General features: G+C 34.8%; 1 protein-coding gene across 1 annotated transcript in view; it reads left to right on the top strand.

Annotated features, from left to right (window-relative positions):
* LOC124364121 (triple functional domain protein) overlaps positions 1-27378 on the top strand; it is a 717390-nt gene that overhangs the window by 141122 nt on the left and 548890 nt on the right. The window contains exon 3 of the mRNA XM_046819384.1: positions 6962-7021. The gene's annotated coding sequence lies outside the window, so the exon portion shown is untranslated. The remainder of the gene's footprint in view (positions 1-6961; positions 7022-27378) is intronic.

Raw genomic sequence — 27378 nt, forward strand, 5'->3', positions numbered from 1 at the left:
ATCTTCTACGTCAGAAAACCCGGTATATATGACCTTACCTCTTTCGCAGTTTAGCTTAACTTATTGTACACTCACATCAGTATCGTAACGGTAGCAGGTAAGACATAACGATTTGTCTCACCTCACATAATGTGTAATGAGAATAATTACCCGTACGGAGCAGTCATCCCAACATTTAAATTTGTCAACTTTCTAACAGGTCTCGAACAGAATTGACCTAGGAATAGTTAATATTTTCAAACCGCTCAAACGCATTTATCGGGCACGAACGTTTAAACGCGCGTTTCCCCCGCCACTACAATTCCTTAATTAAACCTCTTATCCGCGCTTATAATTATGTTACGTTTTTTTGTAACGGTTTGACGATGGTGCAGCATAGGCGGTGAGGACAATATCAATTTATATACCATTCATTCAAAACCTGTTGTATTTATGTAACATATAAAGTAACTTTTGTTTTTCCTCGTTCTACGTACTTAGATCTATATCATATGAACTATGTAGTTTTCTAACTCAGTTAAAAAAATCACGTGCTAAAACTTAAAAAATGTTAGGAAAAGTTAGAATTTTTGCGAAAGATAATCTTAAATGTTCACATTTTCGACACAGATTATTTAAATGATTGACGTAAATTATTGTCCATCAAATAAAAAATTTTTAACTTCAACATTAAATAAATGTATATGATAAAGATAAACTAATGACACCAAATCCATCATCATTCGTTTGCGCCTGTGCTATTTGTTGTGCTGTAGATCTGTCTGTAATAATAAACACTAATATGTTCTGTCTTAGTCTACATTAACTTGAAAATATTACACACTGTTAAAGGTTAATGCGATTGGTGAAACACTTTTCAAAGTTTTTAAGTTTTGAAACCTGTACATTTGTTTAGGTTTTGTGTATAGATTCCAGTATCCAAGTAATCAATCAAACTCGCAGCTACTATACAGCTTGTGAAAATGTTACTATTTAAACACGTATCATGCATTGGGCATTACGTCTTATTATTGTTTAAAACAATTAGATTAAGATAACTCAACCAAATTTTGGGCATCTTGTCCCCATTGTATAATATGTTGATTTGATTGTTCCAAAAAATGTATTTTCCCTTCTTTTAAAATGTATTCTTCCATTCTAGTGTATATTTAGTCAGTTTTAAATTTTCTTGTCATAAAAATACACATTATTTTTGGCGATGGGAGCGACATTCAACCCAAGCGTATATGTATGTATGTGTGTGTGTGTGTGTGTGTGTGTGTGTGTGTGTGCGCGCGCACACACACACACACACACAAACAAACACACACACACACACACTCTTGTAAGTATTGTGTTTTATGGCAGAATGGTTATAGATTCTCAGCACTTGGTATTATTTTGCTTTTAAACGTTCAAGATCATTTCACATTCAATAATTTGTGCTAGCGGTAATATTTGTAAGATAATGAATAAATAAATGTCAAAATCATATCATACTGTTGGGTTTTGTTTGTTTTGCGACAACTTTACAGTGACACTTATCATATTTTAACTTATTTATTTCTTCATTATCATTACTTCTCATTAAAAAAAAACCGATAAATTGCCTAACATGTTTTAGTTCTACATTAAAAAAGATTCTGTCTGGGTCGTCTTAATTTAATGCATGTAAACGTCATGGCATGGTAAACGTCATGTTTGGTTCTAGCTGTTTAAAACCTACGAACAATGTGTATTTTAATACTCGTCTCTTAAACTCATTGTCTGAAAGATTTATTTTGGTGGTTGAGTAAAAGTCTACATCACCAGAGCGACATTTTCATTATCTGGAAAGGTTGTCCTTCGCCCACACAGCTCCTTGTTCATAGTTTTTACAGTTCCGTGTTCTTCAAATTCTTGCACTTGGTAACCTTGTCCTAATTTTGTCCCAGATCTAATTTACCAATGTCTATGTAACGCTCAAACATACCTTCTCTTTAAGATTAAAATTCATTTGCTTTATTCAAAAGACATCTTAATTTATTAAAGTTCATTAAAAACCGAATTAAACGAATTCGCAATAACAAATCAAATACTATTTTTCTGTTACATTATATAAGGTTTTAAATAGGCTTCCATAATAATTCAGAAAGTGCAAGTTTTTTCAAAAGGTACCTATTTGTAAATTAATTTTGTTTTGTCATGAATGAGGATCAAAGCAGGTAAAATAAAAGTTTAAATAAAACTGTATATAATCTGCACTTATCGGTTTCATACAAAGGGTTTTCGGACTTCTAATAATTTTGATAGTTCAATGGCCCTAATTAATAGAAGAAAACAGAACGAACACTCGTGTGTGTGTGTGTGCGTGTGCGTGTGCGTGTGCGTGCGTGCGCGCGCGCGTGCGCGTGTGTGTGTGCGTGCGTGTGTGTGTGTGTGTGTGTGTGTGTGTGTGTGTGTGTGTGTGTGTGTGTGTGTGTGTGTTGTTAACTGTGGGTAGGTACACATGTACGGATATTGGTCATAGATACTTCGTGAGTACGTACACTCCTCACAAACAGGATGTATATATGTGCGATGTTGTTCGTGGATACCCCTGGAATAGATTCTTCACGAACAAAATGTTCATATTCGCCTTTTTTCGTTTCTATTACGAAAAGCTCTTTCCTAAAGGCTGGTTGTACGCATGTTCGATGGTTTTGTACGGGTATTCCGCAAATACATTCTTTATAGGCCGGTTATATACATGCTCGACGCTGTTTATAAATATTATATGAATATACATTCCTCTCAGGCAGGATATTCTGCGAACACGTGTATCAATACATTAAAGTTGAAGTTTTGACATTCCCAGTGAATAAAAGCTAAATAATTCGTAACATTTTATTGAATTAAGTGAATCATATTTATAGGAGGTTTATCCGAGATTGTTTGTAGAGTTTCAGCAAAAAAACATCCCACGAGAGTTCGCATTCCATTTCAATATCTGAAACAAGCGTACATTTTTCGTGTTAATTAATAACACCTCAATTAATTAACTTAAATGATTTAAAAGTACACAACGTTGAATATTTGGTGCTGTTACTATCACGCGTATGTTCCCACAGGCAGACTGTTTGTTTTAATTTAGAATAGGCATAGAGGCCCGGATTAAACTTAGCTTATGTTTTCTGCTTGCATGTATTTCCTGCGTTTTAAATGTAACAAATTTATATATATTACATACTTATCAACAGTTTCGAGTAAGTGTACAATTCTTTAAGTACTGTAAACCCACTCGGCTCTACAGAAATTAATTAAATTCATATGTATTTGAAAATGTAATTGACTTTCAGATCAGTCAAAGCGGGTATGTTAGCACCTATCATCTAGTAATCAATATTTTGGGGTCGCAATCGTTAATTTTTACATTTTTCTATTACTTTATGGAAGCAATAAAATATAAATGTATGTACTAGTTGATATACGAGATCATCTGTATTTCTTTTTTATGTGCAGGCTATACATATTTCTATAGAATGATAATTAATAAGCTTGGGGCATGTTAACATTTATAATAATTGAAACCACATTATTATTTTTCTGCATATTGTCATTAAAAACCATTTAAATTCATTTATCATACCGACACAAATTGCATATGGAAAGAGTTTTGTTGAAGTAAAGTTTTAAATGAATGAGAAACGTTTTTCGCCTATTGATGATACGATGAAGAGCATTTTGATGAGGGAGCTGATTGATAATGTAATATTAGGTTTAGGTGCTTTAGTTCGAAATATCTCTCGTTTTATTTTCAAAGTTTATTAAAATTAAGTTATTGCATTTATACAATGTTAATTCCGTCTAATATTGAATTCTGGAAATTTTTAAATTTTTTTGGAGTAATTTTTTTCATTTATAATATTATAAATTCAGATAATCTAAGGTAATCGTGTGCATATTATAGATTGGATAGCTTTTACTGGAAGTGTGTTTAATTTTAGCGGTCGTTTGAACATAAATATTCAACTTTAAATATTAATAAAATCGTTGCAAAGGTCATAACAACCCAGCGGTAGCTAAGGATTTGGTTGTTAATATTGTATATTATAATTGTTAAATAATCACATTATTTGTGTTTAGGTACTTTGGTTTTCCATTTTAACTATACTTTATATTTTATTTGTAATTTGTATTTTATCTTTATTTAAATTAATAGGATGAAATAGAAAACTTGACTAGCATGTATATATAATAGTTAAAACTTAGTTTACATAAAAGTAAAAATTTTTTTGTCCTCCTTGATGTGATTAGCCTTTTCTGTGAGGCATATATCTTGAATACATCTTTCACCTAGTACTAATCAAACCCTACTGATTAGGTTTAAGGTAAACTTCCGTCATAGTACATAAGAGACGTAGATATGTACCTTGATCACCAGATATCTGAAACCTCTGGGGTCTCTAACTGTAAATCGTCTATTCTAGGAGCCTAAACTCTGAACTCAAGGTCTGTACGACTTTATGGACTTCTAATATTGTTAATATCGATGGTGGCTTTACCTACCATCGTAGCCTCCTATTGTACTGAGAAATTCCAGACTCTACGATCACGGCCTCTGGGTGGGTGTAGGGATAAATGTTCTCTTTGGGACAAAAAGACCAGCTAAGCACGTCTGCTTTTATTTTTACGAAATTTTCAGAACCCCTTGCCCTTTGGAAAACCTGGCGTAAGAGAGCCACCAGTCTCTCTTCGAGTATCTACCGTCTAACACCACGTAGCAGATACGAGTATCCAACTCTTGAGTTTCTGACAAGTATCTCTGGTAGCTTTGTAACTTATTTTAAGTAACTGTTTAACCTTTAAGTTTCGGTTTACACGGTTAGACATCCTTTGGTAAAAGGTTTCTAACTTTGGAACCAAAATGGGCCTTAAGACCTTCCACCACCTCTGGCTTTATATCTACTCCTCGGCCAGCTGGACATCTATGCCTCCACTACAACTCTAGAAGTCTCCAGTCATCTGGATGTTAAGACTAACGTCAGAAACTTAGTGTTAACGTTCAGTAAAATAGTGTTCAGATTTAGAAACAACCAATATATTTCTGAATATACGGGATTATTTATTTATACATAATTGATTCATTACCGGTTCTGCTAAATTATATGTACAACTTGTCAGCAGAGTCCCATACACAATGTAAAAAGTTACACAATCTAAATAAGTTTTTATGTATTTAAATTATTTTATTATTATTTTATTTGTTGTCTCTATTTAAAGTCTATGGCACTGGATGGGCTTAAAATATCAATTACAATAGTGGCTAGTAAAGATTATTACCACAACCAAACAATGACTGACATAGCGTCAACAATAGAACTAATGATATATAGATCTATGCAAAACAATAACTCAACAAGAACAACAACAGTGAGGACATAACAGAAACATTATAATAATTGAAATAAACATTAACGGAAATAGAGTACAAACATTCGAACATTTCTATAAATTTAACAGTAGTAATAACAATATGTTTAATTCCTTTTGTGACAAGTCTGTACCATTGTCATTTACTATCTTGGCAAACAGACCCAGTACTGTGCCCCTACGGTAATTATTACTTGATTGTTTGTTTGATTGTGCATTGTTTGTTAGTGAAAGTGTGTTAAACCTTCTTGTCAGCAGTTGTATCAAAAGGTATTCAGTCAGTATAATACGGACTGTTAGCTCCCGTCCTGTCCCCGTCGCGTGCTCATCTCCATGTCCCCCAATATGTCAGTAGTACGCAGTGTATAGTTCTGTGGAAGTAAAGTGTTTATGTGGGAGTTTATCAAGTGCAGTCTTTCGTAGTTTAAAGTGAAAAGTATTGTCAGTGGTAATGTAGTATATGGGGTGAGTTTATAGCTACACATTCTCTTTTATTACACATTTTTAGCTTTCAGCACTTTCTTGGTCCATTAGCATATTAAATATTTTAGATTTAAATGGTAAAGGGTTCATGGAGGTATCATTAATATAATCAGGAATCTTACTATACAGGTACGGCACGATGTAATTCTTTAGACGCTCTCCATAAAATGTATTCGATCTAGGCACTTTCTTACTTTACCTTTCCCTTTTTTTAGGTTTCCTCACTCTTTGTGTTTACTTTTTTGTGAATAATGCGTTACACAGAACTAAGTTTAGATCTTATATATTGTTAATTTGTACAAAGTTAAACAAATTATATGAAATTTGTGGTATATTATTTTCTTGTCAAATGGTAAGTAAAGTTGTTGTTATTTAGGTTGTTAGGTGCCGTAATGATAATGCAGAAATTGAACCACCGTTATATAAGTGGTTTTATACATTATCATTTAAAGCACAAAGAGGCGGGGATTAATGCTACTAGGCGATACGTACTGACTGGGCACAGTTACGCTCATACACATGACAGTTCAGTCGATATTGATGCCCAGCGTGGCTCGGCCCAGCCGTAGTTCACAACTAAGCGATCTGGTACAGTTATGGCCGGCAATAAAAGTATAGCCATTGGAACATTACATTTCCGCTGGACGCGGGCCTGTTAAGCGATTACCTATAAACCGGCCGTTATTGCCTATATCTGAACGACTCGGTAAAGTACACTCGCCGGACAAATGGTACAGTTTAATGGAACCGTTTGATCCGTGCACTGCACTTGGCTGCGAGCGCTCGCGGACTTTACTGCTGACGGCTCTTTCCCTGCCGGACTAACGCAAATAATACTCGGTGCGCCCCTTCCATTTCGTATTATTAGCTCGCTTTGGTAGCGTATAAAATATTCATAGGATCATTTTTGTTCTGATCATTTTACTTTAAAGTGGTAGCTTTTATTTCTATTTGACGTAATTGTGTCTACCAGAGCAAATATTCTATTTAAAAAATTATTCCTTTCGTGTTGATGTAAAATATATTTTTTCAATAAGTGCTATTGTTTGAAGTCTTAATAATTATTATATGAATCTAATAATTGTCTTTTTTTTTTTTTTTTTTTCAGTGTAGCAGACAAAATGAGGATTACAACAGTGAATTGCTTTTCATAGAATATAGCTAAAAGGTAAGGTGTATTTTATTTTGGAACATTTCGATTTGTATGTTAATTTTATAAAATTTATACGTTGTAATTAAATCTTAAGTTGCAGTAGTGTAAGGCAAGTTAAGGTATTTAGAATAAGGTAAATTCTCCTGCACAGAGATCTCTAGCATAACTCATTGTGGAAATGTAATTCACCAAATCACATCAGTAAGTTATGGCAGGAGATGTGTTGTTTTTAGAGCACATTACCTCCTGAACCACTATAGATTTTTCACTCGTTTCTTCCTGGCGAGCAGATTAATTAAGGGCGATATAGTTAAGATTCAAGTAGGTTTATTGGGTTAACAACTGTTTCTTTTATGTCTTCTTTTAGATTATCTTTCTGCTGATTCGCCATAATTTTTGCAGGTTATAACGTTTAAAAAATGAAACTAATTTTAAATGGTGTACACTTAGCAACAATAAGGATGCGAATGTAAGTGCAATTTTCAGTTTAAGTCGTCAACAGATGACTAACAATTTTGATTTTGTAATGGGTCATGCATTGATTAAAATACTCTTCAAAAGGAGTCCAGTTTACCGTTGGACGATCAAAGACATGTAATCAGATGATTACCGTTCTCTTTTCGCCTTTACTCGTAAATCAAATTTTGTCAGTAGCTTACACCAGCTACTGGGTTATTGGTTGATTTAGTACATAGCCTACCCTTATCCACATTATTATACTTACCTGATTTCCAAATAAAAGTGTTTGTAAATAAACTATTCTGCACAGACAACAAATGTAAATCACCATCCGTATAGATGTAGAATTATTATTTCAATAGTAGGGGTTATTTAGCTTTATTTTTTGTCTTGTATTCAAAATTCTTTTTATTACAATTTTTGTTCTACAATAAATTATTAACTTGTTTAATTTATCTTGACCTAATTACCGGTATTATTCATCGCAAGTGTTCGATGGTACCATAAAAATCAATGATGTACATGAAAATCATGTATTTCAACACGAAAAAGTAAATTGTTTGTAAACTCTGTTCTTTCTTCGTTCTTAGAGACTTGCGTGTTGGACAGGAAAAATTATACTCTTTTATGACTAACTCTTCATGTACTTCCTGTTTTATACGTTCTTTGTCCTGTTTTCATGCTTATTAGATTACTTCCTGTTCTATACTTCCTTTGTCCTGTTTTTTGTTTATTACTTCATAATGTCTACAACGCATTCCAGATAAATTAAAAAAATGGATTCTTGTCTTAGACTATATATTTTTTACATAACAATATGTTTATGATTTGTTTGGTTCCCTGTTGAAACCTTGATATCATTGGGACATGGACGAAATCGGACAAGTGATGGGCATCCAAAAATAGAGAGAAGGTGATTCTAGACACATATTGTTACTTGTTACAAAAAATGTCTCTAAATATAACACATCAACAAAATAGGGACGAGATACGAGATGAAGTGATGCAAGGTCATATATGAAGCGCGGCGTAGAGAGTTAGACCTTCTGTTTATCTGAGAGTGATAAGTCAGGCAGCCTGACCCAGACACAAACATTTAGCTAAGTCGGTACGTGTGAAGGCGAGACTGAGAGCCTTTGTGCTTGTTCTCTATGTTTAGTACCAGGTCCTAATATTTGACATGGTTTCCATACAGAATTTATGGTGTTGTAATCTCAAGTGTCTAACCAGTGTATTTAAGCTATCTATTTATTCCTTGTGACACACTTTAGAGCTATTCGCATTACGAGTAAGCGTGATAACGATGGGATTTCAACAAGTCGGTGAGATGGGATTTTTCAAGTTCTCTGCCCGTGTTAGTGACACTTTGGTTTGTCGCAGTAACAAACTGGTAGATAGAGAGGGCAAGGGACGCTGAGACTAGAGCTGTCAAGGTCTCTGGCCGTGTTTGGTGCTAATAAAGCGGTCACTCCGTAGTGTGGGAACCAGTGGTGTACCCACGTGGGGGTATATCGCAGCACTCGTGTATTATATTTATTATACCTTCCCTTAGTCTTCACAAATTCCTCTCCCCTTTCTAAAAATACACCAGAGTACGTTACTGGTGCGAACACTTGATACTATTTATATATTGTACTGCGGAATTCCTCTTCATGTGGCATATATACTATTCCCGAAAAACGGGATCACATTTTACCTTAGATTACAACATATTGGTATGAGTCCCTGAGTCAAAATTCCTTTTCTTTGACAGAAAAACTTGAGGTTTGTATTAATTTTAAATAAGATGAATGTTTCATTATTTATTATTCAAAATTATAAGGTACATTAATTTACATTTTATTTTCCATGACTTTATAACTGTTTGCTTATAATTTCCCGTTGCAGGAAATAATATAAATATCTGCCAATTTTTTTAATGGTTATAAATGTATTTTTGTTTGAATTTTTTCCGTCTAAAATTAAGATTTGAACATATTCTCTACTATAATATATATATATATATATATATCGATCATATTGATCAAAACCATAGTAATCCATTTACATCTATGTGTAACAAAGGTGACAAAATAATGAAAAATCCAGATTTTTTGGCAAAAAAAGTTCTTTGTTTGGACGTATTTTTGAATATAAAGGAATGAAACAGAAATCCGTAGTTAAATGAGCCATCCCCCATTGAGTCCTCCATCCAACACATCGTTCGTGTTTTATTTCCTAAGCTGTGAACGTTTGTTGCGACACGTTTAATGCTTTGCGACTTTTTATTAGTTTTTGACATTCCGTCGTTTTCTACTCGTATGTTTCAGTTGTATTACTAATATAGTTATCGGTCATAAAATTGTTGTGACGAAACTGTAGTTACTGGTAATAGTTGATACAAGCACAACTCCATCATAAATAGAACTCGATGATGCACGCATGTTGGTAAACATGTTCTACCAATAACATGTTTACAGTCCTCGAATACCTATTTAACTCAGCAGACATTTCCTCTCCGTCGTAGATTTCAGCCGATTTTGCATTTTATAATTGATAAACATTACGCACACAAAAATGGCTTCTATTTTTGTCTATTAATATCATTATGATAACGAAAAGTATGTATATAGTATACAACAATTACTAATAATACAAGATTTCTTGTATCGAGTGGTGAAGTGTTAACGATTAAATGTTTTATGGATCACACATAATCTAAGGTGGTTTGAAGGCAGCAGATCTTAATATGTCGTGAATTAATGCGCGTCGCGTTGAAATTGGTTGAGCTTGCCTTTAGGATAAATCTGTCTAAAATTGAGCAGGCAAGCTGAATATAGGATATATGCATTCTTATATTAGATCAAACCACCACTATTATTAATATTTTTAATTATTATTTTTATTTTTAATAAAGTCTGAGTAATATTTGTATGTTTTGTAGCTACTACCTAGATCAGTGTTATACTAACTTTGTCATAGTTTAACATTCCCTTCATTTAAAACACTATACGGTATTAGTAGTGATTGTTAAAGGCGATGTAGAATGGAAATGCCGTGCCGATGACGAAATATCGGTTAGTAGGAGTGTGTGACCACTATAGGCCATTGTGGTCTGTAAAGCGATAAGTCATTCCTCCGGATAGTCGCTGAATCATTGCCAGGCGGCGCGGCGGCTATGGCGCGCTTCTCGATGTAATTGTTCTTTAGTAACAGCAGTTTTTTCCTTCAATGCATCCGCTCTCCTTTGCCTTTTTGCTCTATGTATTTGGTGTAATTTTTGTGTCTTTGAAGAAGAAAAGGTGGGAAGTATATCTTGGACAGAAGTCTGCAGCTTACTGAAATTGGTTGGGCTTGCATTGACGATAAATCTGTGTACATTTGAGCAGGCAATCTAAATATGGAGTACGCCAATTCTGATATTAGATCGATGAGACATTAGAAACTAAATATTACAAAGATGGTACTATTCTCAAATAACGAAGGCACTGTTAATAGATTTCGTAATCAACCTTATTGTAAGCTTTAATAATTATATAATAGACTATTTTTAAGGTTTTCAATCAAGATTGTAGTCTATTAAGTAATTTTTTGTCGTAAATTTGCTAAACAAAACCAGTGGGAATAGTAAAATATTGATAGCCACCAATTAATTTTGTCAGCTGTGTAGGATTGAATGGACAATACTATTTTAGAATCCGAATGCGAAAACTATTATCCGAACGACCTTTTACCATGCTCTAAACGGTTCAATTTGCCTTGTGTTCACATAGTTGTGTTTAAAATTGCATAACACCTACTCCTGTATCATTACTACTTTTAACGATATTGATTCTCTTAGAGCCGAAATTAAAAAGAAATGATCTACTTATAGACGTATCTTCTTGGAAATGTAAGGATCGATGGAGAATGGATGTATTGCTCCATTCTCTATTACAGCTTTCAACACACCTACATTTAACCTGCAGCTTAACCTTTACCCATCGAGTTTTAATAGAATTGAATTGCTGACTAAAGGCGCGGAAACGCCACCAAGAAGGTCCGCCGGCCACTGCCTCTATTGCTATTCCCAGCATATATAGGCAAGAAGGCGCGCCAACCCTCTGTTTACACACTTACTGCTCATCTGTATTTGAATTTATCTACCAGTTAATTTTAAGTTTATTAACAGTTTCAATACCTTACAAATAAAACATAATATCAGTGCTAAAATTTGCAAATAAATTGTCAAATAAACATATCAAGTTTACCAATTCAAAAACTAATGTAAATATTGCAGCTCATGCTTTAAGTTCGCTTAATAGCTGGTGCTCTAAGAAAAAGGATCTAGAATTTGTAAAAAAATCTACAAGATCTACAAGAGTCTACTCACAAAAAAAAAAAACATTTTAATGTGTGAATTGGCACGCTAAATGAGAGTTATATATTTGCGTAATTTAAAGATTGATGATATGTTTTCTAAACACCAAAGAAAGGCCTTAGCTCTTGGATTCATAATAAAAATAAACACACAAAAATTTGGATAAGGGATTATTAAATGATTTAGGTTTAAGTATGTTTTGACATACAAGTTTATCAAGATCACTTGGAACGGGTATTTTCTTGTGTTTCATGGAGGTAATAATAATAATAATAATCCTAATGCTAAGCAGTTCTACTGGGCTTTGAGGGAAGTTATGTTTAGAAACAGTTTACAAGCGTTTGAAAATATTAATTGTTTCAATGATGATGATATCATTGAAATCTGTAATAAGCTTTGCTCAAGTTGAGTATTTAAGCACAATTGCACACAATTGTGGAGACGTAGAAGATATAGAAAAACTTTAAAGCTTAGTGGGAACTAATCTTATTATAAAAATGCGATTGTAAAACAACTTTGTTCTTCAATTAAGGGTGAAAAATGGTGTAACTTGCTTGTGGATAAAATTATGTCAAAATTTAAGCCCTTAAATTCATTTTTCCGATTGTGTGTCTAAGGGCAAATTAATTAGAGTCTCTTTTCATGTTATAACAATTGTAAAATTTGTACACTATTCTAACATGTAATGAACAAAACATAAATTAGATACTAAACGTTTGACAATATTAGCCTTTAGAACACTAACTGAAAATGTATTTAAAAGTCTTTATAGTCGCTAAAATTATAGTGAACATAATCACTAAATGGTGCTAGTAAATTTAATTGCCAATTATGTCTCAAAACAGTGTGTTTCCATTTAACTGAAGAAGAAACATCAGAAGCTTTGTTCACCAGTCTTGGCGTTCGTTTAAAACTAAACAAATAAGTTTTCTTTAGAAATGTATAACTAATTGACAGACAGTAAGTACATAGTTTCTATTTACGTTTGTAACGTTACTCACCAATAAAAATTTTTGAAATAACTGTGTTACGATGTTTTGACTTACTTTACGTTAGATAAATGCGATGTTTAGTTCTTGTTTAGTAAGTATTAAAAGTTACCCTCACATCCAATTAGATCAGAACTGTTCCCGTATTAATCCTTGCAGTAATTGTAATTTTTGGCTTACAAACGAAGCAAATAATAAACTTATTGGTGTTTATACTAAAGCATTTCAGAGAGAAAAAAAAAACTTCATATCCATGAAAACCCTACAAAACGGGAGTGCGCGCCAAATGCCATGTCTACCGCGGGCTCTGTTGCCTACTAGTAGTAAGGGGAGCGACCGTAGCGGCCGAACCGTTTTATAGTACACGCAGCGTCTCATCTAGTTCTATTATACATCGATGCCTGAATACCGCGGGCTCTGTTGCCTACTAGTAGTAAGGGGAGCGACCGGAGCGGCCGAACCGTTTTATAGTACACGCAGCGTCTCATCTAGTTCTATTATACATCGATGCCTGAATACCGCGGGCTCTGTTGCCTACTAGTAGTAAGGGGAGCGACCGGAGCGGCCGAACCGTTTTATAGTACACGCAGCGTTTCATCTAGTTCTATTATACATCGATGCCTGAACCCAGGGCCCAAGAGAGTGATGCCACACTGGCTGCTGAGCGGTAAAAGATCAAAGTAACGCCGGGCCAGGGCCCCTATATGGGGCACCTCGGAATACACAGGTCAACGTCTTCGGTCTACCTCCTTCTTCTTCTTCTACACACCATTGTACCGTCCGGCCTTGATTGTTGTTTGTTCGCGTTCGGCATCTACAGTTGCTAAAGGTTATTCCCATCCTTATTTTTTTTTTTTTTTAGTCCAATTTAACTATTGGCCATGCAATTTTGTTTGTATTATGCAATTTATTATTATGTATTTATTGCTAAACGATTTAGATTATTTGAAAGCTCATTACCTGCCCTGAAGTCAGTTGGACATTTGCTATAAATGTTCAACGGAGAAATGTAATAGACTATATAGCATTGAAAGATATTTATATAATATTTGAATTTTTTTAGAAATTTAACTACTGTGTATGCATCATAGAACATTTTTAACTTTTTGACTTTTCCAATTTTTTGTACCATTAATAAAACTTATAGAAACAAAACTTTCAAGTTGGGATTTTATGTTATGAAGATGTTTATCATCTCAAAATATTACACGGAATTGATAATGTAGTACATACTAACTATTATTTGCAGTTTTTTGTTGTGTTCTGCATATTTCTTTCACAGTGAAACGAAAGTTAAATGTATATTAATAAACTTTAAAACTTTAGAATATTAGATCACTTGAGTTTTAAAAATTGAAACAAGAGTCAAAATGACCTGTTATTAACTCAGGGTGATCTAGTACTAATTCATTATCAAGTTAATTTCTATTCCTGTACTCGCCTTGCGTTGCTTCCGAGCAGTTCTATTTGCAAGGTTTCTTACTTGGTCATCATTCAACGCACGAGTTGTAGTGGACTCCCACATGAAATAAATTATTGTAATTAAAATTAAATGCAGACTGAGAGGTTTAGTTTATTTGCTACGGTTAAGTCCAGGTGTAAAATTGGCAGTCTGGTGAGATCGCGAGGTCCATGATGCGACGCCCATGAGTGGTCAAGGCCGACCGAGAAGTAGAGTATAGCGGTCCAGCGCCTGGATCTCTCGCGAAGTAAGCGGGATTTGACAAACCTCAGTTTTAGAAGTTCCATTTAGTGATTTACTGAAATCTCACAAGCCAACTTTGAGTGGATTTGTTACTCACGTTCTATAACGTGACGTGGACTCAGCATAAACGTTTCTTATTTCTATGTCCATATTTTTAACCTTATATGACGTATGAAGAAAACATTTAGTTTCCAAAACTTAAGTTTTTAAGTTTCTTTGCACATTCACGTAACAATATAAGAATAATTCGTGATATAGAGTAGTTTACCACAGAATATTAAGTGCTTCTCTGTCAGGCGAAATCTACTTTAATTATCTTAATACCTTAATACAAAAAAGTCCATAAACAGTGTTTTTATGTAAAATATACTGTTTGCCATACCTACACATATAGATAAAATAATTGTTCGAAAATTTCAAAATCCACTTTCTGGTCATAGCGTGTCATGTTGGAAATGACTTTATGAAGGAAGTACAGGAGAAATATCCCTAGAATTGTATCGACCGCAGACTTGAGGAAGCTGTTACCAGTTTCTTGGGAGCCTAGAAGTGCACGATTTCTAATAGTGTGCTGTCATGAAACTTGGCTACTTGCCTTGGTGAGTTCTAGCAGTTGTTTGCCGTCTTGTGTAATCTAAGTTAGCCCAAGTGCAGATTTAGCTGGATTTAGTATAAATACCTTTTAGGTTTCGTATCTCTACAGTAGATCTCACTCCCACCAAAATACGCCATAAGGTGCTTGAATAATTCAGCTTGTATGTGACTGACCTTGTAAACACGATAACTGCTGTATATTCTCGATTGAACTTAACGTATTTTTATGCTCGCTGTACATACGCCATGTTCTTCACGAGTTCCTCAACCAGTCAAGTCTAGTAAAGAACGTAATGGTTGTGGATTTTGAAATTTTCAAACAATTAATTTATCTATATGTGTAGATATGGCAAACAGTATATTTTACATAAAAACGCTTTTTAAATACCTTTTGTATTAAGGTATTTAGATAAAAAAGTAGATTTCGCCTGACAGAGAAGCACTTAATATTTTGGTTTGTATTAAACACAATACCAAGGATGATAATCTACCACACACTCATATCTTCTGTATCAATGTCTCCGTGTTTTATCTACGACATCCGACCAACTTCGTTTCCTTTGGCTATAGTGTATTTTACGTATATTGAAGCCTACACTACAAAAAAGGAAATTTAAGTACTTTTAGTGTTGAAAACTTATCAGTAATACGGAAATAAGTTGATACAATTTCAGAGTAAAACACGTAGGACTAGATATCCATATCCAAGTTAACTAAACAGCACGACACGAGTATCCACTGTGGATATAACAGCTAGTTATGGATTCTTCTTCTTCCTGCATTTCATTTGACTGTCGTTATGTGTATCAAAACACGTTTTGTCTTCGTTTTCTCATGGCAGTTGATTTCCTAGTACCGGCAGATGTCGATTAGATCAGATGTGTTATTTTGACAGTAAGAGATTTAGCTCTTGATGAGTCAGTGGTTCTCAGTGTTACAATAATGGACTACGGTGTTCTAAGTTTACTTAAACTATAACAGTTTGAAGCTCGTTATTTTTGTTGATTGGTGTATGCGGTGTTATCAGTAACGTATGGATATCCTTATCGGTTGGCGAAGGTAAAACTCGTGCTTACTACGAAAACAATTAGCAGCAAGACCAACAGATATGGAATTATGTTATGTCGTAACCACATCTACTGTGCTGGAAACTACTTTAACGTGTACAGAAATCTACAATTAGTTCTTATTAAACATCGCTGTTTAATTTTGAAGATCAACTAATAAGACGCCCTAACGTTAAGGTTGGATTCAGAAAATGTTCATCATTTATTAAAATTGCTAAAGGGTGATAATTTAATGGAAAACAATAGCGACTGAGAAAATTGTTACACCAAATTTTCATTTCATGTTAATTATTCAAAGAAACAACATTCTTCTTATTTAAATCTAACATTATTAGTCTCTCGTAGATACTTCACCATAACCCCTTGTATCCTACGGTCCTACCACACCATTTAGGAAATATCTTTTATTACATCACTGGTGGTGGAATGAGCCCTTAAATTTCTATTACATGATGCTTGTTTATGTGTAATCTTGAAGGTAATTAATGCCGTTGGCTAGCATTAAGAGTCTTGGAATACGGAAATCATGTTTTAACGTACCGTGTGAGATTATTCAAAGTTTTAATACATCCTTTGAAAATTATTTATTTTTTAATTATTTGTGAAGAATGCTTTATTCAACTTCTTAATTATTTTTTTTAAAGCAGTTTCAAAACTCTCAGTTGAAGAATGAAAACGACCTTTGTCGTATATTTATGGAACACTCCGTATATTTATTGGAATTGTTAAAATATTATTCTTAAGAAACTATGTAAAGCTTCTCTACAATACTTGGGCGATTACAGGAACTGGGGGTTTTCTGCTTGTTAACTTTCCCCTTTCGTGGCGTTTTATTACAGTTCATTAATTGCGATGTATGGAGCATTTGATAATACATAATAGTTTTTTGGATGTTTATTAATGTTTAGAAGAATGTCTTTGGAGTTTAGAAAACATGACACGATTGGCTGGACGAGGATGTAGACAGACCTTGTGCTGTGATCACAGTGTCGTTAACTTTCCCCTTTCGTGGCGTTTTATTACAGTTCAATAATTGCGATGTATGGAGCATTTGATAATACATAATAGTTTTTTGGATGTTTATTAATGTTTAGAAGAATGTCTTTGGAGTTTAGAAAACATGACACGATTGGCTGGACGAGGATGCAGACAGACCTTGTGCTGTGATCACAGTGTCGTTAACTTTCCCCTTTCGTGGCGTTTTATTACAGTTCATTAATTGCGATGTATGGAGCATTTGATAATACATAATAGTTTTTTGGATGTTTATTAATGTTTAGAAGAATGTCTTTGGAGTTTAGAAAACATGACACGATTGGCTGGACGAGGATGTAGACAGACCTTGTGCTGTGATCACAGTGTCGTTAACTTTCCCCTTTCGTGGCGTTTTATTACAGTTCAATAATTGCGATGTATGGAGCATTTGATAATACATAATAGTTTTTTGGATGTTTATTAATGTTTAGAAGAATGTCTTTGGAGTTTAGAAAACATGACACGATTGGCTGGACGAGGATGTAGACAGACCTTGTGCTGCGGTCACAGTGTCGGCTCTTCCACTGACTCATGAGCTCGATGCGTCTTCCGTGCCTTGCCTACGTGTAGGTTGCTGTGGCTTTCAATCTATCCATGTCACATAGATAAAGTCATGTTTTAATGACAAATTCTAACCGGCATGGATACAAATTTAGTATAAGAGAAGTTGTAATATTAGCTAATATTGTGTAATAGGTGTTTAATTTATTACACAATACGCGAGTATCTTGTATTCTATATGACTGGATTTTCAAAGAGAAAAAAGTTTATATTAGTTTAAAATGTCTTTGTAATAAAGAAATGTTTTCATTTTTAAACCTACAAGATTTTATGTTGAATTAATAGTTAATTAGCTCTACTATTTTAGTACATCCACTCTCTAAAATAGTGTTCCTTTCGATTTCACTTGTAATGTTCAAATTTCGCAATTGTATCGCCCTGCAACACTAGCGCCAGTAAGACGTCTGTATTTTATGTTTATAGTGAACTGCTCATTTCAAATACAACACAATGACGCTGTGGAATTCTGTTCTTTTTAAGCTACGTTTTCCTAGACGCGCATTATACAACGCTGCGTATTTTCCTGCGCCGCGCATCTAAATGCGTTGTCGACATTCTGTGATCGCGGGAATTAAGTGTCTTCCTAGACGCGCAATATCGGGGCGCAGTGCAGCAGTCTGGTCCCAACCTCAAGTCATGTCGGACTATATACATGTGCGTGCCGCAGCTTTACTTCTTCTTCAAGAAACCACTATAGACATGGAAGTAGACTGTGCAGTTTTACATACGTTAATACCTAGCAGAGAATCATGCAGAGAAATGTTCAAAGAAAGAGATCACGAGGGAGCTTACACTATTTTAGTTAAAAGACATTTGCTTACTGATGACGTTCAATTTAAAGAATATTTTAGACTTACGCGTGGAACAGTTCACACATTACCGACCTCATACGTGAAGATGTAACCGTGCAGCCTTCTAATCGTGTGAAAAATCCCTTAACTGCTGTGGCGAAATCCCCAAATGTGAGAGTAGTATCACCTAATTCTTCCGGTAGCCTTTTTTACAACTTTAACAATTTCTTTTCAACGGTTCTTTTTGCATTAGTCGATGCAAACTGTAAGTTCCTTATGGTGGTTGTTGGTGCTTATGGCGAAGAAGGAAATGCAGGAATATTCCAAAAATCAAAAATGGGCAAACTTATCAATGAAGGTGCGTATGCCCACATCCAAAAACACTGCCTTCTGCGGATATGAAGCTTCCACATGTCATAGTAGGGGATGAAGCGTTCAGGTTAGACAGACATGTTATGAAACCTTACCCTCACAAACAGTCCCTAGAAGATAGGTATAAAAGAGAATATAACTACGTTTTAAGCAGATGTAGAAGAGTCACGGAGAATGCTTTTGGCATTATGTGTTCAATTTTTAGAATATTCTTCAACTTGAAACCAGACACCGTAGACTTAGTAATATTTGTATGTTGTTGCCTTCACAACATGTTAAGGGATGACTTTTTGGCCTGTAATCCCCCTAACTCTGAAGATGTAGCCAATGTTAAGTGGGAGATGCCTGAAAAGAACATGATACCTATAGCCTGGGTTGGTGGTTTCGCTAAAAGTGAAGGGTTTCAAGTAAGGAGCAGATTCACAGAGTGCTTCAATTCTCAGTTCTATAAACACAGATTAAGTACTGTACTATCTGCCAAGAAGAAAAGAAAAACAAAATAACTGATGTTTAAGAAAGGTGCAACTTGGGTGTTTAAAACGAAAAATTGCAATTGCACCCATGATAAGTATAATGTTAAACTCGAATTATTTAATGCGGGCCCATTTGTTTAGATTTATTCTGTTTAAACGAACTTGGAAGTTTGAAAACATTGTTCTTATGATGAGATTCGCATTTCTACACAACTCCACAGTTCCGGGTAATGAATTCTTAAAATTATGCCAGTTTTTAGAATCTATATGTGTGCATTCGTTTGTAATTTATAACAATTATTAATACAGTAACTGTATGTAGAACTTATAAACAAATATTTCTTAGATAGTTTCTTCCCTATTAACTCCCACTTCTTGTCCTTCTTCAACACAATCTTGTATTCTTTTTGTTGTACACTCCACAATATAGGTCATTCTTGAACTTCAAACACTAAAAGTTCGTCTTCTTCCTCGGAAAACTTAGCCGATTTAGCACTGGACGCGATGGTCTCTATGGTGTTGCGCGGCGCAATGAAGGTGACTGACTGCTCTCGGAGCAGTGGTGTGGCGTCGTTGCGCGGCGCCGTATATCGCGCCGACGCAGTGACGCGCCTAGGAAAACAATTCCACTTGATTCTGTACAAACCAGTGCTTGGTTACGCGACGCAGTTAGATGCGCGGCGCAGGATAATACGCGGCGCTGTAAAATGCGCGTCTAGGAAAACGTAGCTTTACTCAGGACAGGAATCTGAGGAAACCTCTAGTTTAACGTAGTCCTAAAAGGACCTTTGTGCCGCTTCCAAAGTGGCAGGATATTCAGTATAGGTAAGGTTTATGATACCCGTGGTATATCTACTACCACAAGGGTATCGGCACTATGTGGTATCCAGCGCTGTATCTCAGTCATGTCACTTTGGCATAGGGGAGGCCTCATCCAGTTGAAGCAGGCAGGAGACTGTACTCTCGTGTTTAGACAACAGTCACCATCGTAGTAAACTATGGGATTAACCCTTTTACCACAATATCCTGGCTTATTGATGTGCCGCTCGCTCCCGGACAACCATGGGGTTGCCCAGATGTAAGGATGTTGGTTTTTGCTGTACTCAGCGTAGATTCAGTTGGAAGTGAATCCTTCTGAACAACCCCATGGACGTAGATTGGAGGATGAATTTATTTAGGAACTGTGTGATTTGTTTTTAACTGCATAGATAATGTGTGTTTTTTATAAATGTCAGAATTATTTTCATAGGCATACTAGTTTATTTTGAAATCTATGATTTATTAATTTTTTACTAAATTCGTGTTGGATGCTATTCAATTGTGCAACATTTGAGACGTTAAAATCCCTCCATATGTATGTCGAATTTTTAGGTTTCGTCTCGTATTATAATGCGAATGTGAATTAAAGATAAGTGTAGTCTTATAACTAACGTGTAATCTTGATATTATCTAACATCGACTGGTTCTTGGCAAGAGGCATTTATAGATAACCCAGCAAACAAGGGATACACAGAGTCATTAGAATTTACTTCTTTTGACTATATTGGTAGCATATAGGTATTGGTATATTGGTGCAGTATAATTTTCTTCGACAAAATCAATTTTTTGCCTAAGAGTAACCAGTTACGCCTCTATTTAAGTTTACTACAAGACACCCTTAGAAAGTCCAGAACAGATTACAAATGAGACTGTGTACGGTGGTGACGTGACTCTCTAAAACGCGCGCAGACGGGTCGAACGTGCTAACCGGCCGTGTAAGACGGTAAGTGCTGTCTACGCGCGCGACACCGACGCGACGTTATGGTGGAAAGTTTGCTCAGTAAAGTACCACGACAGTTAGAGCTGTGTTGTGCAGTACGTGGGCGAAACGCGGTCACCGACTTTATCTGACTCGAGGAAAGAGTAAAACCAGAGGACACCTCACAGGATGTGACGCCGCGAAGCGACGCCCGCCGTCACGACGCCGCGGCGATACGGTATATTTAGCTTCGGTGCCATACTTTGAGTCTCCACTGACTGGTCAGCCATGACCTATATTTATATAACATAACATATAGAAAGTAAGACCACTGAGAAAGTTACATATACTTCAATGGAATCACGTGACCTGGATTTATGTGTTTAACTAAAATTTTACTTTTGTGTTTTTACTGTGTTCAGTTTAATTTACATTTTATGGATATGTTTCATTCTAATTTTAAAAATCACGTCGTGAATTATTCCTCAGAATACATCATGTGTATAGAACATTTACATTCATGCCATTGTCTTTGGATGTCTATCTGTCAGTGAATCCTTCCCTCCAATATTTATATATAGCATTTTTAGGTATATATTATTACATATAATTATATGTAGGTGTTATCAGCCTTGTCACATGGATATTTGAGTGTATTATAATAGATGATAAATCTATCAACTACTAATCTAAAACTAATCGTGATAAATAACACAATATGTGAGATATTTTGAAGTGAAAATGATTGTAACTATTAGGCATGAAGGATGAAGCATGACGACAAAACCTTGTTAAATAAGTTTTTTAAACCTTTAAAGCTAATAAATTTTTTTGGTCCTACCAGCGTAATGTAACATGTGTCCAAGAACTGTCTCAACTGAAAGTCTCAGCATTTTCATTTTGAATGAATGTGTGCCCTGTTAAACTAATAATTTTTTAAACTGTTTCTATTTACAAAGATTTTAAATTTAAAATTGCAATTAAACTCATGTAAGAAGAACGCATCAATATTCACGTGGAAGAGTTTTTATTATATCAAGTCAATGTGTTTGCGAGTTGATTATATTGCATAATGCTCATGCGTAATATAAGATTTATAAATAATGTTTTTCCTTAATGATTTTTAAGTTTTATGTTCTTGCAAATATACAATGATTGAGTTTTTGAATCATCGATTGAGAATAATTGCAGACTTGATTTGATTTTCATTGTTACCCTTTGCTCTGTTTTTACGTGCCACCTTTCAAAGATTAGCACTGTGCATATGGGTTTCCTTGTGTGATAAATTCCTAAAAGCAAGATAGCCTTGTGATGGCCACTGACTGTCGCGCGTACCCACAGGCCTGCTCGAGTTGTAGCCAGTGATGTAGTGATGTTATTGCTATTGTCTTGTTAAAGAGCTAACAGGCCCTCAATTGTCTGTCATGCATTCAATGGCGCTGTCATTACGTTCGATTGTAGTAATGTGATTCATGTGATAAAGTGTCAGACAATGACAACGACAACTACAATGTAGGACATTGCCTCGAGCTCTCACTGTCCTTTAAACTGTTGAATGGAAGATACCTCCGATAAAACTACTTCTCGTCACAATTTGTGAGAATAAATCATAGTTTTGCTATAAGGATACGTATGTCTTGTTCGTTTTTATGTATATTTTTACCGCGTGCTTTTGGCTAAGATATGATTTTTATCCTGGATATAGTACGCAAATAAACACAATTATGAAATATAAATCACCTATAACACTTTTATTGCTTTTATTCGTACCGTTTAAATTTAAAATTCAGAATTTTTAGATATAAGGGAATCATCGACGTAGTAAACATTTAACACACTTAACACTTTACACACACACTTAACATTTAAACACGTTCTCTTACTTCAGTTAAACATTTTTGGAAGTTAAACTATTAATATAGGAACAATGAGTTAGATTATGCAAAATGGATAACATGTGCGAACACACTTTTGTCCTTATTCTATGTTACAACTATAGAACACTACGTTTGAGGATTGGATTGTATTCTCTTGTTCAGGAGTCAACAATACTGAAGGTTTAAGGTTAAACCACTTAAGCCGTCCTTAGTACTTCACTCTCTCTGATATTTACGAATGTATTCTTCGCTGCTCTAGTTTTCTTCCGTGACGTGTTACTTGTTCAATCACTCTAAATCCCCAAGCATATTCTAGAGTTCACATATCTGAAGAATATGCTCTGGGATTTCCAAGCACTTTCTTGATATTTTTGACGTATAACTAACTTGTTGTGTTTTCGACATTAACTCGGTCGTTCTTCTTGCCATATTTTGATTTATTTATGTCTACTAAAGAATAAAATATATAAGAAACATTGTATTTTATTTTTACGAATTATATCGATAAGGAATGTTTGAAAACCAGTTATCTTTTAAAATCGTTTATCGTCAATAATACAATTAAACCATAGACGATATTCTTGCATTAATCGTAAACACTCTAAATAATGTATGGCTATTCTACTAAATAATGTATGATTGTGTTATATACCTATGGTATATTACGTGTCTGTATGTCACCCAATTCATATACTTTAAATATTTGTACTTAACAATATCGAACAGCACAACCGACGACAGAGCCACCCATGTCAATATCTGCGCCTTGACTATGCTTATCCGTACTTGTCTGATAACATGCTAATATATGGCATTCACAGGGGATCTACTGTCAACATGTCAACCGTATATAATATATAGTTGACAATAACGTTTTGTGAACACCCAACCGACGCCGACGGTTCGTATGCAAACTCGTGAAAGCCGTTCCGTCGTGTTTACTCAAGATATAAAAGATGACATTTAGTGTGAATGAATAGTCCTTGTAAATATTTGAAACTCTAAAAAAAGTGAAATGTTTACCTGACACACCTACTCTGCCCCACTATTGGGATTGTATGATGATTGGAATAACTCCGTAGGATATAATAGTTCAGGACGATCTGACCAATTTCATATTCGTCGTATAACACAAGCAATCATAAAGTGTCTAAACGTTGGATAAAACAAGTAACGTTTTGTGTTTTTCTACTTGGGTTTCGTGTGAGTCTTCAACTTCATATGTTATTAAATGGTTCCTTTTTACTACGGTTACGAATTAGTAGGATTAACAATTCTGAAGCTAGGCATTTTAACAGTCAGTTATATTCATATTTCGGTAACATAATGCAAGCACAATTTTATTTACAGACTTTATTATTTTATCACCATCTACAAAATAGAAGAATATTAAACGTGTATGACACCTTCCATGCAGGTATGACAAGATGGAATTTATAACTGTTCAGTTTAAACTATACCTGATACCGATCGGATCTTGCAGTATCCTTCAGCTCATACAAACTTGTTATATTTCCCCTCAGTACATATTATTTCATTAGCTTTTAAATTTCGTCATGGCTAAGTTATAAACATTTTTCTGTATACATTGTTTATTCACGTTTTTAAACAACAAATTATCGATTTTTTGTGTTTTGGTAGTTGAAGATGACACGAAATTACAAATAAGTAAATTTATAAACATACGATTACCTGTATACAAGTAATTAATTGAGTTTTAATACATTAAGGACAGGGTAAACGATTTGGAGACCTAATGATTCAAGTAATAGGCCTGTGTGTGAACGGAAACGGGAATGTTTTGAGATAGAAAAGTGACATTGACACCATTTGTGGAAGTCATTGTGGTTGCAAAACGTGGGAGCCTCTTTGAGGACATCCACGATCCTCGCGGCCGATGGACGTCACAAAGATTTAGTAACCATTTCTTAGATTTTAATGTGGGTGGGGGTGTCTCCACATCAATTAATTGCAAACCTTTCCTAAGCACTAGTAGTTACAATGTTTTATTTCAAAAGCTATTTCTACACACATAAAATTAGTATACACAGTATTTCGAAGATTTTGTATCAACTGACTTTTTTAATGCTCTTGGATAAACTACTGTCAGAAACAACATACGTCTACAATTTTCCTTGTGGTAGTAAAACTGATATAGAATTACAAAAAACTGATTATTAGTGTTTTAAAGGAAGGTTCACCAACCCGTCTAATCCAAAAAGTGTCAACTTTCACCTTTGGTGACAGTAAAAATAGTGTAGTTCCATGCTTACAGTGAGAACATTGTACACGATACAGACCGCTCATAACTCGTTAGAATATATGTTGATGAGGGTTGAAGAGATCCATCCTTTCCGTCCTCGGAGAACATCCGTTCCTGATTGTTCAAATGTTCCTTTGTCCATTATATACAGGGGGGTGCAAAAGTAGGTATACAGTTTTAGTTGGTTGGTAATACCCAAGTTAGCCACCTGATCAGCTGTGTAATACGTTTGCTACTAACAGCTGGCAATGTTTTCTCATTGTTACTGTTGTTATTATTACACTTCTGTCATCATGGCTGGTTACATGACCAACGATCAACGAAAGTGGGTTTTGAAAGAATATTGGAAGACAGAAAACTGTGAAAGAGTTCGAGAGAGATGGAGAGAAGAGTTTGATACACCACCACCAACCAGATTAAGTATTTATAGACTAAGAGATAAGTTTAACCTTACAGGATCTATCTGCAATGGTCCAAAGGCTGGACGACCAGTCACTGTCACTACTCCTGAAAACGAAATGATTGTCGCGCAGACCTAGATGTTCAAAGCCCAAAAAAGTCAAGAAAAAGGGCATCAATTGAACTGGGCATTGAACGCAGATCTTTAGGACGCCTAATGAAACGGTTAGGTTTGAAAATGTACATTCCAAGACTTATTCATGGGCTAATAGAGGACGACCCTGATCGTCGACTGCAGTTTTGCGAGATAATGTTAAACGAGGAACTTCAAGGTGCGGGAATTATTCAAAAAAATTTTTGGAGCGATGAGGCTAATTTTAAGCTTTCAGGTGCAGTCAATAGACACAACTGTGTCTATTACTGTTTTGATAATCCACACTTGACATTCGAAGAACAGCTGAATCAACCTGGAGTAACAGTTTGGGCTATAGCATTTCATGTAAAGGTGTCATTGGACCTGTCATTTTTCATAACACTGTAGACCAACATGCATACAGGAACATGCTGACTGACGTTATACCACAAATCAAAATCCAGCAGGGTAATGAGGAATTCTACTTCCAACAAGATAGAGCTCCTGCCCACTATGCGACAATCGTGCGTGACCTACTAAATCGGGAGTTTCCTAACTCGTGGATCGGTCGAAGAGGATCGGTTGAATGGCCAGCAAGATCTCCCGATCTGACACCGATGGATTTTTTCTTTTGGGGAGTTGTCAAAGACAAGGTTTTTTCGAAAAAAACCTCGTGATCTTAATCAGATGGTTGAATTCATTCGCCAAGCTTGCCAAGACATAGATGAAAATAAAGAACTTTGCCGAAAAGTGTGTTTAAGCGTAACTTCAAGGTTACAGCAGTGTGTTGACTGTGAAGGCAAACAATTTGAACACAAAAGGAAGTAAGTGTATTGGTGAAGTACAACACTTTTAAGATTTAATTTCTGTTTCTTAACGCTCTTAAAATAGATTGTAAAAGTTTAGTTTTTGTAGAAATAAACCTACTTATTCTTTAACATATTTAATTACTGTATACCTACTTTTGCACCCCCCTGTATATTACTTTGACATAAAAATTCAGGTCTCAGACAGATTTTCACTTTATACTGAACTACCCTCACAGATTGAATTTTTTGATTTAAAGGTTTTTTAGATGGCATGTAAGAGAAAGTTCCTGACTCACACGTGATCAATTTATTGATCGATTTCCCCCAATCTGGAAAGAATTATACTAATATTGGAAATGAAATGGGATATCGGGTGCTTAAGGTTTGTCTGTGTGAATGAAAAATTAATTTGATTTATCTTCATACTACAGTACCTTATTGTTTGTTAGATGTTGTGTAGAGCAATGTATAAACTGTAAATTGCTATATGAAGTTGTCTGTATTTAAACTGTAAAATTAAAAACGTGAATTATTTATTTCAAAGTTGTTAGTCAATTTTTTTTAATTGACACTAATAGAATACAAAATCACATATATAAAATGTACTGTATATGTAAAGAAAATAACTGGATTGTTATTATATGATTAACGTTGTTAAACCTGAGTATGTATGACTTTCAATTTCACGTCACTTGGTGCATATTGTTACTATTTATTGATAACATACTTGTATAGATACATGGAAACTGACTTTTTAAACCTACACAT

Source organism: Homalodisca vitripennis, chromosome 1 (genome assembly GCF_021130785.1).
Source record: "Homalodisca vitripennis isolate AUS2020 chromosome 1, UT_GWSS_2.1, whole genome shotgun sequence".
Taxonomy (NCBI): Eukaryota; Metazoa; Arthropoda; class Insecta; order Hemiptera; family Cicadellidae; genus Homalodisca; species Homalodisca vitripennis.